Raw genomic sequence first — 15,193 nt, 5'->3', positions numbered from 1 at the left:
GCCAGGCGAGCGCATTATTGCTTGAGCCACATCCCCAGCCCCTCTTTTTTGTTTGTTTGTTTTGTTTTCTTTTTTGAGATAGGTTTTGCTAAGTAGTTGTGGGCCTCCCTAAGTTGCTAAGGCTGGCTTCAAATTTGCAATCCTCCTGCCTCAGCCACAGTCACTGGGATTACAAGCATGTGCCACCATACCTGGCTCCACATACATTTGTTTAATTTTTTTTAAACCTGTGTAGGCCAACGACAATATAGGAAAATTTTTCGTATATATTTTCTGGTCTAGGTACAGTGAATAAGTTTTGAAAGTATTATTTTATTTTCAATCAATAAATATATGGAATACATGCTAAAAATTGTATGGTATTTTTTTTTCACAGAATTTGTACCATGTAAACCAGAAAAGCATTATTTTTTATATTATTGAATAATATAGAACTAGCACATAAAAATGTTGAAAAATTTGGCTTTCTGCCTAAGGAACTTTAAGTACTGAGTTACATAATTAATCAGCACTTGCCATCTGCTGGAACCCCCTACCTCTTTATTTTTAAAATTTTTTTTCTTTTGTAATTCTTAAAGCTCATACTATAGAAATTGTTATTAAGATATTACGATTATTTAGTATGTTTCATTATTTGTACAAAACCAATATGAAAAGAGAAAAAAGATTATTTCCTAGTAACTTGCCCACTGAAGAGGTTGAGCTTGGGCCTGAGCTCTACTTAATTTCACTCACTATATATGAAACTCAATATTCAATTACATCAAGGCATTTTCAGACATACTTTGGGAATTTAAATTATTGAACACAAGTACAGGCCGGGCACGGTGGCACACGCCTGTAATCCCAGTGGCTCCAGAGGCAGGGGCAGGAGGATCGCAAGTTCAAAGCCAGCCTCAGCAATTTACCAAGGTGGTAAGCAACTCAGTGAAAACCTGTCTCTAATAAAATACAAAATAGGGCTAGGGATGTGACTCAGTGGTCGAGTGCCCTGAGTTCAATCACTGGTACCAAAAAAAAAAAAAAAAAAAAAAAAAGAAAGAAAGAAAGAAAAAAAGAAAAGAAAAAGAAAAAAGAAATGAACACAAGTACACATGGTTTCAGTGTTTAATTTCAGATATGTACTTGACATTAATGACAATCGCACACCATGCTTTTATATTTAATTTCATGTAGTTCTTTCAATTTTCTCTTACCAAATCTCTTCTATCACCAGAAAACTACAAGTTAACAGAGCAAGAAAAACTGACATTGAGTTGAACTAGCTTCCTTTGAGTTTTCCTTCAGAACAGGTTTCTCCTAGGTGATATTTGACTTGGTAATGCAATTGTGACCAACTATGAAGTTTTATCTGTTAATTCTCATCTTCATACCCAGAGAAGGACTGGTAGCATACTTTTCCAAGCAAATTAAAGAGAAGTAGTTTTCTTAGTTCCTATTCCAGGCTTTTGGAGCATAGAAATGTCCTGCAGAACAAGCTAGTTGCTCATATCCTAACTCCAAGAAGGTGCACTTTTTCTTCAAGTTGCAATGTGGCTAGATTCCACCTTTGCAAAATAACATTGAGCATCTGGAGAATAATCTAGGAGAATTCTTAAAACTCATGGCAGTATAGCTCTCTTCCTTCAAGCCTCTCTTCCTCAGGCCTGTCTCCTGATGGTCCAGCCTTGCCATTTACAGTGTCTATGCCATGATGTGTTTGGCTGGAGATAAAAAATTTTGCTTTTATCCACACAAGTAATGCCAAGTTTATTCAGTTTTATTCTCCCTTACAGAAAGAAAAGTGTCAGAGGCCATAATTTAAATCAAGAAGTAGAGGTACTTTTATTTATTTATGTATTGTTTGTAGTTGTAGACAGACAGAATTCCTTTATTTTATTTGTTTATCTTTATGTGGTGCTCAGGATCGAACCCAGTCTTCAGCATGCTAGGCAAGTGCTCTGCCCCTGAGCTACAGCCCAGCCCTAGAGAAATTTTGACAAGCATATTACCTTCTGTTGGAGACATCAGTCTTCAGTGAGTTCATCCATCTAATCCCATTTAAGTCCACTACATTTCAGAACTAGAAGGGATCTCAGTGACCCCAATTGCAGTCAGATAGTTAGAGGTCAAAATATCACTTTTATTATTGATAAAGCTATTTGTGGAATGAGGGTTAGGGCTGAGGGCCAAACACACTTGTCAATGTGTCCTGACATTCTCTGCCCTTCCTCACACCTATCCCAGCCCTTAAACTAGATTCTAGAAGAGAACTTGAAACGGACTCAGCTTGGCTTATATAGGTATAATATATATATCATATATCATACTTATATATATATAAATATATATATGTGTATATGTGTGTGTATATATATATATATCATACTTATATCATGTTAACAGACTAGTTCTACCTAAGTATGATCTGTGTATTAATGGCTGACAGTCACCAACCAGAGAGAGTAAGAGACCAGAGGACTCCTTTTCTGGAAAAGTCCCTCCACATGGAAACACAAAGAGTAGGAAGAAGCACACTACCTCCCAGCATTTAGAAGAGGCAATGCCATAGCTATTCTAGTGAATAAAATCCTTCATTTCATTTCAAAATAATTTGAAAGTAGTTTAACAGAAATGTACCATAAATTACTAATACAGAACCCTATTCTCAATAATATATAAAAGACTTCTAATCTCTTACAAACATATCAGTAAAAAAAAAAAAGTTTAAAACCACTGTAAGAATGGTTTTCTTTCTCCAAGTCTTATCACAATAATTTGTCTCATCTCAAATTGTGAATAGTTTTAACAACAAAAGTTCTGCAGGAAGGAATACTGGAAACAGAATTGCTTTATTGGAAAGAAATTCAGGATTAAAACAAAGAAGATGAGTTTTCTTGTAATTCAGTTCTAAATTATAGTACTTTTAAAGCCAAAAATTAAATCTTAGGAAACAACATTATACTAAATTAATGAAGTTCACAAATATCTTATGGAAGCCATCTGTCAGAAAATAATCAAACCAACAAAGGAAATAACAGATCCATATGATAGGTACTCAGTGTTCTTGTTGAATTATTTCAAGCAGTGACTGTATAAAATCCAAGGAAACTGAACTTTCATTTTGGAACATTAAGACTTTTAATTCACTCAAAGCTCATCATGTCAATAAAATACTTGTGGTTATGAGGCTCTGAGCTATGTGTTATGATCTGTATTAGAAGTGTTATTTTAGACAGGAGTTTACTAAAATTACACTAACATCATACTAAAAAAATTTTCCAGTTGCTCACATGGCAAAATATAGAGTATTTAATCTGTTTCCTTTAATTTCTTCATGAGAAATATTTTTTCTTAAATAAAATTTTTCATCCATAGTATTTCCTATTTACACTGTAGTGAGAATCCAAACTACTCTGCAACATTTCACTAATCTATTTTGTCAAGACAAAAGGTAATTTAAAAAAATAAGCCATGTATAAACACCTAAAGACCTGAGAAACTGCAAATATAAAGTTAGTTTTGTACTTCACTGAGCATCCTAATTAGGTTTCTATGCTGCTTTGATCTCTCTCTTCTATTCTGGATGATCTCTCCGCTCCCTTAACGTCAAACACTATCTTATGTTAATTAATCTATGTGCTTTGGCCATCACCTCTGTCCTTCTTTGTTGACCCATATGTCTCACTAAGATAGGATAACCCCTTCAAGAGGTTTTCAGTTTCATAAAAAGATACAGGCCTGTGGTCAAAAACATACATTATAGAAAAGATAGCCTCTTCAACAAATCATGCTGAGAAAACTGGAAATCCATATGTAGCAAAATAAAATCAAACCCCTCTTTCTCATCCTGCATGAAACTCAATTCAGAGTGGATCTAGGACTTAGGCACTAGAATATAGACCGTCTGCTTAATAGAAGAAAAAATAGGCCCAAATCTCCACCATGCCAGCTTAGGAAATGACTTCTTTAATCAGACCCAAAAAGCAGAAGAAGTAAAATCAAGAAGAATAAATGGGATGGAATAAAACTAAAAAGTTTCTTCACAGCAAAGGAAACAATCAACAACGTGAAGAAAAAGCCTACAGAATGGGAGAAAATCTTTACCACATGCACATCAGGGAGAGCATTAATCTTCAGGATATATATAAGAACTCAAAACACTTAACACCAAATAAATAAATAAATAGCCCAATTAACAAATGGGCTAAGAAACTGAACAGATACTTCACAGAAGAAGAAATACAGTTGATCAACAAATATACAGAAAAATGTTTAACATCTGTAGCAATTAGAGAAATGCAAATCAAAACTACACTGAGATTCCATCTCACTCCAGTGGCAATGACAATTATCAAGAATACAAGCAACAATAAATGTTGGCAAGGATGTAGGGGGAAAGGTACACTCATACATTGCTGGTGGGGCTGTAAATTGGTGCAACTAATCTGGAAAGCAGTATGGAGATTCCTCAGAAAACTTGGAATAGATCCACCATTTGACCCACTTATCCTACTCCTCCGCCTATACACAAAAGGTCTTAAAATCAGCATACTACAGTGACATGGCCACACCCATGTGTATAGCAGCTCAATTCACAATAGCTAAACTATGGAACCAACCTAGGTGCCCTTCAATGGGCAAAGAATGGGTAAAGAAAATGTAATATATACACAATGGGATATAACTCATCCTTTAAAAAAGAATGGAATTATAGCATTTGCCAGTAAATGGATGGAGATGGAGAATATCATGCTAAGTGAAATAAGCCAGTCCTAAAGAACTAAAAGCCAAATGTTTTCTCTGATATGTGGATGCTAATTCATAATAAGGGAGGGCTTAGGGAAGAATAGACTTTGGATTAGACAGAGGGGAGTGAAGGGAGGTGGGTATGGAAGTGGGAAGGGCAGTGGAATGAATCAGATATTATTACCCTATGTGTATATATGATTACATAACTGGTGTACATCAGGTACAACCAGAAGAATAAGAAGTTATACTCCATTTATATATGATAGGTCAAAATGCATTCTATTGTCATGTATGACTAATTAGAACAAATTTAAAAAAGATACAAGCCTGAAACAAATGTACATAAGTGTTACAAATATTAATGTCAGCCCATACAGGTGCGGTGAGGCTACAAAAGAGACAAGAAACCTTCACAGGGGAAACAGCATTGTAATATATATCTAAGGAGGGGAGTGACAGAAAGATAGAAGAAGACTGTTGGGAGAGAGAAGAGTAGGAATCCAATTTCCGAATCATAAAACAGCTTCTTAAACAATTTCCTAAAACTTGGGTTCTAGAGTACAAAGTAAGAAATAGCCAGAAATCAGGTAAGAGGGGGACAGGGATTCTGACATGTTGTATTTCACAGTTTGAATTTATTCCATATTTCTTCTACCTATTATGGAGCAATAGAAAACATTACAGTGTTGATGGTGGTGTTTTTTTTTTTTTCTTTACCAGAGGAGAAACAGGATCAGATTTGGATGTAAGGGTGGGGGGGGCGCCATGGGAGGAGAAGCTTTACTATTTTAATCCCAACTGCTTTCTAAGTGAATGAACTAAATTTGTTCTTTTTAGCCCCTGAAGAGATTTAGTCATACATGTTTGTGAGTAGAAAGCTAGAAAAGTTAAACTGTTGTGCTTTTCGGAGGGGAGAAGGGATTTCCTAGACAACCATAGGGAAATGTGGTAGAGGTGAGAAAAGCAAGGAAAAAGGTAGTTCCCCCACTTCTTCTGTAAAGTACTATCTCACAAACACTTTGGTTGGATTTTTTTTTGTTTGTTTGTGAAACTCAGTTTCACTTCAAGATCAGGCTTGAGACTGCACTCATGGAGCAGATCCCAAGGACAGAAAAGACTGTGAAGATATTGTGACAAACAAGACTCTAAGGTGGTCCTCCATGCTCTTTGCCTTCTGGTGTTCACAACTTGGATCTCTGTGTCTCTTTGTGTGTAGGCAGGACCTGTAACTTGCTTATAAGTAATAAAGTGTTGCAAAGGTGATGAGTGTCCCTCCCATGATTACATGGCTCTGTTTCACTAGAAGACTCACTCTAGAGACTCTCCTTGTTATTCTGATCAAGTAAGCAGCCAAGTTAGAAAAGCTCATGTGGCAACAGATTGTAGGTGACCTCTAGAATTACAGATGGCCCCAGGGTGCTAAGGCAGCCCCTAGCCATGACCAGAAGGAAACCAGGACCCTCACCCCCACAAACACAGGCAATGCATTTTTCTAACAAACTGAATGAATTTGGGAGTAGAGACTTTCCCAGTCAAGCCTACAGATGAGGACACAGCCCTATACCCACTTTGATTTGGCTTTGTGAGATCCTAAGCAGAAATAACAAGTGGATATTGTTTTAAGCCTCTAAATTTGTTACATGGTAATACAAAACTAATTCAAATATAAATCCATATTCCCCTACTCCCCAAGTTTATAGTTCATAATCTGTACATTATGTAATCTGTACCTCCTCCCCTCATCTGACTTCTGGATTACTTAAATTTTAGGAGGGAAAATAACTTTTTCTCAAAGCAGTTTGAGAGGAATGGATTAAAGGAATGTGAGATTACAGGGGGAAGAGAATAGCAACAGCCCAGGTATGAAACAATGAGGGCCTAAGCTAAAGAAGGAGCAGTGCCATTTACCAAATTAGTTGGGAAATACAGAAGAAGAAAGGGAACTGGAAGAAATAGAATGAGTCCACTTGAAACATGGCAATTTCAAAGTGTCTGTGGATTCTCCAGGTGAAGACATCAGGTAAGCTTTGGGACTAACTTTGCAAGATATAAGTGCATTTGACAAAACTTTCACTTGCCCCATCATAACCCTTCACAACCTGACACCAACCTACCTTTTGATTCCTCTTCATGTATTCTATACTTTCCAGAGCTACTTGATGCTCTCCAAACATGACTTATATACTCCCACTTCCCTGTCTGTGCTCTTGCTGTTACCTTTGAATGAAATGCACTTCCCTTTCATATTAATGAAAATCCAACTTAAGTTTTAATATATAAATATGCTCTATTAGAATATAGACACCCTCGGGGCAGGGTTCTTTGTCTTGCTTACAGAAATATCTCAAAAACCTAGAATAGTAACTGGCACATAGTAGTCATGCAATAAATATTTTCTTGAGTGAATGGATAAATGTCTATAAAGTCAGTCCTCATTCTCTTTCCAGTCACAGAGTAAATACTAATGTATTTCATATCATAGACACTCAACAAATTGCTTACTGATAATCAGCACAGCTATGAAAATGAGGAAAAGAAAAGGTAAATTTAGTAGGACAGATAATAAAAGAGCGAGTGTATACCTAAACTTTAGCTTTGTTTAAAACTACAGGTCATTTGACATGTACTTACCAAGCACCTAGTATATGCAATATGTGTTTCCCCAAAAGCCATTCCAACCTTTTCTTCCTTGCCTTCAGTTACATAACTGAAAGTAGATACTCATTTCCTCATCCTCCTTTATATCTAGGGATACTCAGGTGACACATTTCTGCAATGGAAAATCTACTAAATGGATAATTTGAGAAAGATGTCTTTCCTGGTTTAGAAAGAAAGAAAGAAAGAGAGGGGGGAGGGAGGGAAGAAGGAAGGAAGGAAGGAAGAAGGAGAAAAAAAGAGCCAAGTAGGAAGCTCTGTCTAGTAGTGCTTCCAGTTTCCTGTCTTTGAAAACAGCTGTGATGCTTGGAGATTTTTCATCCATCTTGTGACCATAAAGAGAGGGTAAAGGGAATCATAGGGATAGCAATCTAGAGCCCTGGCATTAAACTCCTAAATCAATGCCAGCAAGTGCCTAATTCTTCTGTTAGACAAATAGACCCCTCTTGGTGCAGATGTATTAGTCTGTTATTTTGTTATTATAGCTGAAAATATCTCCAAACTAGAAGAGGTTAAAAAAAACTGGCCAACAATACAATAAATCTGGTAAATAATGCTACTTATAAAATGATTTTAAAATGCTCATAGATTTTAAATTATGTTTTTTAAAAATATCATTTATATGTCTTTAAAAACATGTGAGTTACACTACCTAGCATATCTTCACTGTCTCTTCTGTTAAACCTCAAACCTGTAGATAATTGTGTCAAAAATGAAGAAATTAGGGTTTCAAAAGAGCATGTTTGTCAACTCTAATTTCAGAGATAGGACTACTAAAATTAAAATGAAAATCAAAGGAACAGAATAAAGTTAAAATGGAAATTAGGATTTGTAAAATTCCAGTCATTAGCCCAAATGTTTCAAAGTAATTCTATTCCAATAGTAAAGCTGGAGCTACACTTCTTTTTAAAATTTTTTTCTTTTAATAATTTTTTTAGTTGTCGTTAGACCTTTATATTATTTATTTATATGTTGTGCTTAGAATTGAACCCAGAGCCTCACACATGCTAGGCAAGCGCTGGGTACCCACTGAGCCACAACCCCAGAGTTACACTTTTCAAAAAGATAAAGTAAGATTTTTGATTTACAAACATTGCAAAAGACTAGGGTAGTATGATAAAGCCTATTATATTATTCTGTGCCTGTTTAAAAAAATCTCCAAACCACTCATAGGACTGTTTCTTGCAGCTATCAAAAAGTATAATGAGAACTCTCTGATTTTCTGTTTTACTTGTCAAGTGCCAACAGGACATGGGTAGTATTTTAAATTGCTTTCGTAAGAGAGTAGTGTACCCAATCATCAGTTCCTAGAATTTTTGAATAAAGGAAGCAAATTCAATAAGAAACCACCTGTGTAATAAATAATTGTCCTGGAGACTTTCCAACATATTTAAAAAGGAACCATTTATTATTAGCTGGAACTGTTCTGCTTTAGTAGAATTGCTCTACTACAAAGAAGGTACTCCCTTCCTTCTTTTTTTCCCACAGGCACTAATTTTTCAGGAAACTCTTGGAAGGTTAAGAAAGCACAGGGCTGCGACTGGAGATAGAAGATACACAGAGGCATGAGGGAGGCCCTGCCCTCTATGAAGCTTTCAATGTAGAGGGGCAGCCTGACAGGCAGAAAGCCTCCAACCAAATCCCAGCAGTTCTGTTAAAACTGGGTCTATCAGAATAAAAGGGTGGAAGTATAATCCAGATGGATGGCTTTTTTTTTTTAATTAAAGAGCTGCATTTAATTTCATGCCAGTGGAATGGTCAGTGTCAGTCATTCTCAACTAAGATAAATATATCAAATTTATTAGAGGTAACGATTGCAAACGCTCATCAAGTAACATAACAAAATGAAAGGAATGACAGTATGAGAACAAGCTTTGTTTTGTTTTTGGTTTTGTTTTCACTTTAATCAGGCATTGTTACATTAAGAAGTTAAATAAAAGCAAAGCTGAAACTTGTTTGTTTCTTAATAGTATCTTAAGAAACAAAAATGAAGAAACTTAGTATAAATCCATATCCTATCTCTTGACATTATTGTGTTTTCAACTTATACAAAATATTGAAGACAGATGTATGCAGATTGATCAATTCTTACAGAAATTCCTGCCAAAATGAAAAACATTATTATGAGTAATTATTACTAAAAAGAAAATCACATTTTATATAAAAAATAATTAGAACTGGCAATCAAAGACTGTAAGACTGAAAATGTATCTACAAAAAGCCTTGTATAAGAATATTCAGAGCAGCTTTATTAAAAATAGAAAAAGAAAAGGAAAAAAAAGACATAGTTTAGATGATATCATTAGGTTACTTGATAAACCGTGATTCTACAGTGGGTTGAATGGTGGCTCGCTAAAGACGTGTCCATCTGGAACCTGTGAATGTGACCTTATTTGGGGAAAGGATCTTTGTAGATACAATTAAGAATCTTGAGATGATGGGGCTGGGGATGTGGCTCAAGCGGTAGCGCGCTCGCCTGGCATGCGTGTGGCCCGGGTTCGATCCTCAGCACCACATACCAACAAAGATGTTGTGTCCGCCAAGAACTAAAAAATAAATATTAAAAAAAATTCTCTCTCTCTCTCTCCTCTCTCACTCTCTCTTAAAAAAAAAAAAAAAAAAGAATCTTGAGATGGGATCATCCTTGAATAGGATGGGTGCTAAGTCCCCTGACACTGTCTGTAGAAGAGGAGAGGATGAACAGAGACACGGAGAGGCAAGCTGTGAGAAGACAGAGAATGAATGGAGTTATTCTACCACCGCTGAGGAACATCTGAAACCACTCAAAGCTGGAAGAAATCAGGAAAGATTCTCCCCCAGGCTCTTCAAAGGGAGCACAGCCTGGCCAACACCTTGATTTTAGGCTTCTGACTTCTAGAAATGTGAGATGCCATTTTAAGTCACCAGACTTGTGGTAATTTGTTAAGGTAACCCTAGGAAACTTATATAGGTGTATTCATAAAACAGTGGCACATTCATACAATGAAATACTGCCCAGCAATAAAGAGTAAACTTGTCACAAAATACTGGTATCCTCAATAACATGGGTGACTCTCACAAATGAGTGGACATTGAACAGGCATTCAAAAACTGAGGATGAAACATATCTGCAAAAAATGAAAGACATGTTTAGAGATGTAGACAGTGTGTAATTTTATTTCAATGAAGCTTAAGAATAGGCATATTGAAATCTGTGGGCATAGACATCAGAGCAGTGGTTAAGCTCTGGGGGCAGAGAGGTGATGGACTAGAAGACACTTCCTGGGGCAGTGGGAATGTTCTAAATCTTGACCAGGATGCTGATCACACAGGTTAATGGCTTGTCAAAAACTCATCAAATACTGCATTTAAGAGCTGTTGCATTTATTGAATGTAAATTAGATATTAATAAAAAATATGGATGAAAAAACCCAAACAACTAGTAGTGAGAAGTGAAACTGGATATGAAGGCAGAAGTTGAGAAACTACAGGCTCTGCCCAAATCTTGGCCACCAATACAATTTTATGTAACCACTGCCAAGCCCAATTATGACTTTTTTCACCTTGCAAAGCAAGAGAAGTTGGAAGAGATGCTATGCCTTGCAAAGGTGAAAAGATTCACTATTACAGAAAAATTTCAGCAACCCCTACATTAAAATGATAGTCTCTGTTTTATGTCTATAGCTCTCGTTTTCACATCATGTGATTCTCGTTACTCTTAATGGTGGTATGAATCAGAGGTGTTTGTCAAGACACTTGAAAGTCCTGAATCCTAAGCAGTCAGGTGATATTTTGAACTAAATCTTAGGATTCTCTGTTCATTAGTTCATTTTTGTTTCACTTGCCATTTTTAGTATAATTGATTGTTATACTATCAATAGTCTTGGCATTTCATCCATAAGGGCACTAGCTTATAAGCCCCTCCTATGAGATATGCTCATCACTTAACAGTTGATTATAAAGAAATGAAAGAGAATTGGCAAAAAGTGGGGCTAGGCCTGAGAGAACTTAACCAGCAGCTGACGGGATTCTGTTAGCTGCTGAGCAGGACCTTTTAGGGGCAAATTCCTACACTTGTGGGGTGGAAGGTGAAGAGAAAACTGCTGCCATTTTAAGTGACTGTTAACATTTCTTCATGTTGTTTCTGGTAAGGCCCTCCAGAGAAAACCACAAGGAACAAGCCACATGTTACTCTGACCCATACTCTTCTCCATGACCTAAACTTTGCTCACTATAGTCTCATTACAATGCTAAATTGCTTACCCAGGGTCTGTTCCTGCCCACCATTTTCAACATGTGTCGTATGAAGAAGTATGACCTTGAATTCAACGTGCTCAGGAATGTGTCCATCTCCACACATGATGATAAGACTTTCCAAAATCAATATACATGCATTTCTCCCCAAAAAGCCTCTTGCTTTGTTGTTGTTGTTGTTGTTCTGGGAGAGACACTGCTTTGGAAATTATCTTCAATGCTCTCCTTTACTGGTGCAAGTGATAAACTTCATTCTTTTATCTCTTGGTTGTGCTTATTGGCTTTGTACTCATCCGGGGGTGAACCCGTTGTGTTCAGTTATAATCTCAAGGGACTGTGGGCCAGAGCATAACAAGGGCCTAGAAAACTTGGTTGGATTCTTATAGGCATAATTATCAAAAGAGTCTGATTGAATGGTTTGGGGACTCTAAAGCAGGAGTCCTCCAAACTTAGAAAAAAGCCAAAGCTATCAGCCAGAAAGAGCTTTTCATTATTTTGTGGAGAACTAGCTGTGCCCAGCTCTGAGTTATTCCACATTATATAGAACAGCAGTGCCTAGTCCTGAGTTACTCTATTTTGAAACCAATGCAAAGGCAGAATAATTTGGGGACTTGTCTGAACAAATAGATAACCACCATAAATTAGACATACAGAATTTATCAAAATAATAATAATTAATAACAACTACCCCAGGTGCACAGCACAATTATCAAGGCACAAACTGATAAATTAATCATGCTAATAAAAAAAGACCACCTGTGAATTTAACAAATTAAATTAGAAGCACATGGATGTATAAGGATATCAAACCCATATTAGAGAAACCAGGCCTGTGAGCTTCTAAAATGTACCAGACCACTGAATCATGCACACCCTCCACCTGAGATACATAAAGGGAGAGGCACCAAAGATGGTGGCACATCAGCACACACCAACCTGTCATCTTAGACCATCCAGTAAACTCCTCACATGAGCAACAGACCACAAATTCCCAACTTCATCCCTGGGGCTTTGGCTTAGCTCAATCTCCTCGCTTGATGCAGTCCACTTTGAAACTGCCTGTCATCTGGACCCTCACTTGGAACAAGTTCTATGCCCTGAACACTCCACACCGTGAACAAGTTCTTAGCTAGTTCAAAATCTTATCTGACTACCTGCAGTGACTCTTTTGCATTTACACTTGCTGTCTGCCTTAGCTCTCAGTGCACTTGAAACACTGTGGCCACCTTGACCCTTTCTTCACCATTCTGTAACCATATATCATTGGGTAAGGTGTGATGTGTGATTTGAGTGTTACAGACCTTAGTCATTAAGATTGGAATGCAATAAAAGAACCTATGATTACCCTGCTCATGGCTACCAAGTGAACCATGAGTACTTGGTGAATTAAAGCCAACAAAAGTGATGTAGCTTGTGAATTTATTGTTGTTCAATAAATTCTGATATTGTGGAGAGAACACACATGTCAAGTCTATGTTAACAGCATACATAGCTTGTTCACAACAACAGCCCTTAGAATAAAAACTGCAATCATTACAATAGTTCTCAATAACCTGAATAATGTAGTCACGGCCTACCTCTCAGCCTTTTTTCTTCTTCTATAATTCCTTTTAACAGGATCGACATGATCAGTGTTTATCTTCAGAAAGTTTCCTCTGGCAGCAGCAGGGGAGAGCCTAGAGATCAGAATAGTTAGGGGCCCCAGAGATAATTAAAGTACTAAGAAACCATTTAATGAATGTCTGAATTATGAGAGTGATAGCACAAATTAAAAAAAAGAATTCCAGGGTAAATAAAATGTTTACTATTCATTCAATAAAACACTATATACCAATGAAAACTAACCATGGCTACATTTAACATGGATGAATGTCACAAACACAAAGTTATGCAAGAAAAGTAGGGCCAAAGAAAATATACACAGTATTATTTCTTTCACGTAAAGTTTAAAAGAGGGAAACAGAACAACTAATTATGTTATTTTGAAAATAATTATAGAGGTGATTTAATAAGGAAAAGCAGGAAACAATTATAAAAGAGTCAAGTTTATGGTGACCTTCAGGAGGAAGAAAGAGGCATTTAGTGGCTTGCTGCAATATTCTATTTTTGTTCTGGGTGATGATGATTTTATGGGTGTTGGTGACGTAATGAAATACATATAAACATAAATTTTTATCTCTCTTGATAGGTATATGTAAATGTATATATATGTATATGTATAAAATATACAAATAAATACACACATTAATTTTTCTTATGTATTCCCTGCAATGCTTTATCACAATTTAAAACAAAGTTTAAAGAAAAAAGATTCTATAGAAACAGTTGAAGTATACTCAATTAGGAAATGGAGGGTAAGGGAGAGAGAGAGGACTTAGATCAAATCAGACAGCCCTGGATTCAAATTTTGATTCTGTTACTTATTGGGTGGTGTGATGTTGAACAAATTATTTAACCTTTATAAGCCTCAATTTTTACCAGGAGCACTAAGAAGGTTGTTATTATGATTGAAGTTATTGAAGTTATAATCTTTGACTATTTTTTCTGCTCCTTTCCAATTGATCAGTTGGCGAATCTCCGTCAAATTAATAAACTCATATGTATTATAATTTCATGTGCTTTACTAATGTTATGAGTTCATCAACATTTTTAGAGGCTAGGAGGTCTGGTTTCTCTAACACTGATAAATCAGACAAATGGAAGAAATTAAACTGTCTACTCAAGCTGGGTGTGGTAGCACAACCTGTAATCGCAATGACTAGGAATGAGTGGCCGAGGGCTGAGGCAGAAGGACAGCCTGGGGAATTAAGGGAGACCCTGTCTCAAAATACAAAATAAAAAGGGGTTGGAGATGGGACTGGGGCTGGGGCTGAGGCTCAGAGGTAGAGCACTCATCTAGCATGTATGAGGCACTCGGTTCGATCCTCAGCACCACATAAAAATAAAATAAAGATATTGTGTTCACCTAAAACTAAAATAAATAAATATTTTTTAAAAAAGGGGATGGAGGTTGGAGATATAACTCAGAGGTAAAGCATTACTGGGTTCAATCCCTACTAGTGTGTGGGTGTGGGTGTGGGTGTGCGCGCCCACGCACGCACACACCCACACCCACACCCACACACACACAGAGATCTCCCCTCTGATAACCTAGTGGTTTTCAAACTTGAGTGTTGGGCTGGGGATGTGGCTCAAGCGGTAGCGAGCTCACCTGGCCTGCGTGTGGCCCGGTTTGATCCTCAGCACCACATACAAACAAAGATGTTGTGTCCACCTAAAACTAAAAAAAAAAAAAAAAATTAAAATTCTCTCTCTCTCTCTCTCTCTCTCTCTCTCTCTCTCAAAAAAAAAAAAAAAAATGAGTGTTTACCACAATCTTATTAAATATTATTAAGATACACTTCCAGGGCTGGGGATGTGGCTCAAGCCGTAGCGCACTCGCCTGGCATGCGTGCGGCCCGGGTTCGATCCTCAGCACCACATACCAACAAAGATGTTGTGTCTGCCGAAAACTAAAAAATAAATATTGAAATTAAAAAAAAAAAAAAAAAGATACACTTCCAGTTTCTGATTT

At 36.7% G+C, this 15,193-nt stretch overlaps 2 long non-coding RNA genes across 6 annotated transcripts in view; one reads left to right on the top strand and one right to left on the bottom strand.

Moving 5' to 3' along the window:
* LOC144369365 (uncharacterized) overlaps window positions 1-15,193 on the top strand; it is a 155,088-nt gene that overhangs the window by 123,906 nt on the left and 15,989 nt on the right. For 2 of the 4 annotated variants that reach the window (XR_013428956.1, XR_013428955.1), the window contains one exon: window positions 10,010-13,872. The exons of the other annotated variants lie outside the window; for them this stretch is intronic. This is a non-coding gene — a long non-coding RNA (uncharacterized LOC144369365). Of the gene's footprint in view, window positions 1-10,009; window positions 13,873-15,193 lie in introns of those variants that run through there. 4 annotated transcript variants of the gene reach the window in all.
* Window positions 1-15,193, bottom strand: part of LOC144369364 (uncharacterized) — an 85,743-nt gene that overhangs the window by 54,592 nt on the left and 15,958 nt on the right. For both annotated transcript variants that reach the window (XR_013428952.1, XR_013428951.1), the window contains exon 3: window positions 13,197-13,295. This is a non-coding gene — a long non-coding RNA (uncharacterized LOC144369364). The remainder of the gene's footprint in view (window positions 1-13,196; window positions 13,296-15,193) is intronic.

Source organism: Ictidomys tridecemlineatus, chromosome 12, assembly GCF_052094955.1.
Source record: "Ictidomys tridecemlineatus isolate mIctTri1 chromosome 12, mIctTri1.hap1, whole genome shotgun sequence".
In the NCBI taxonomy this organism is placed as follows: Eukaryota; Metazoa; Chordata; class Mammalia; order Rodentia; family Sciuridae; genus Ictidomys; species Ictidomys tridecemlineatus.
Note: the sequence above shows the minus strand (reverse complement) of the source record. Positions and strands in the feature narration are given on the sequence as shown.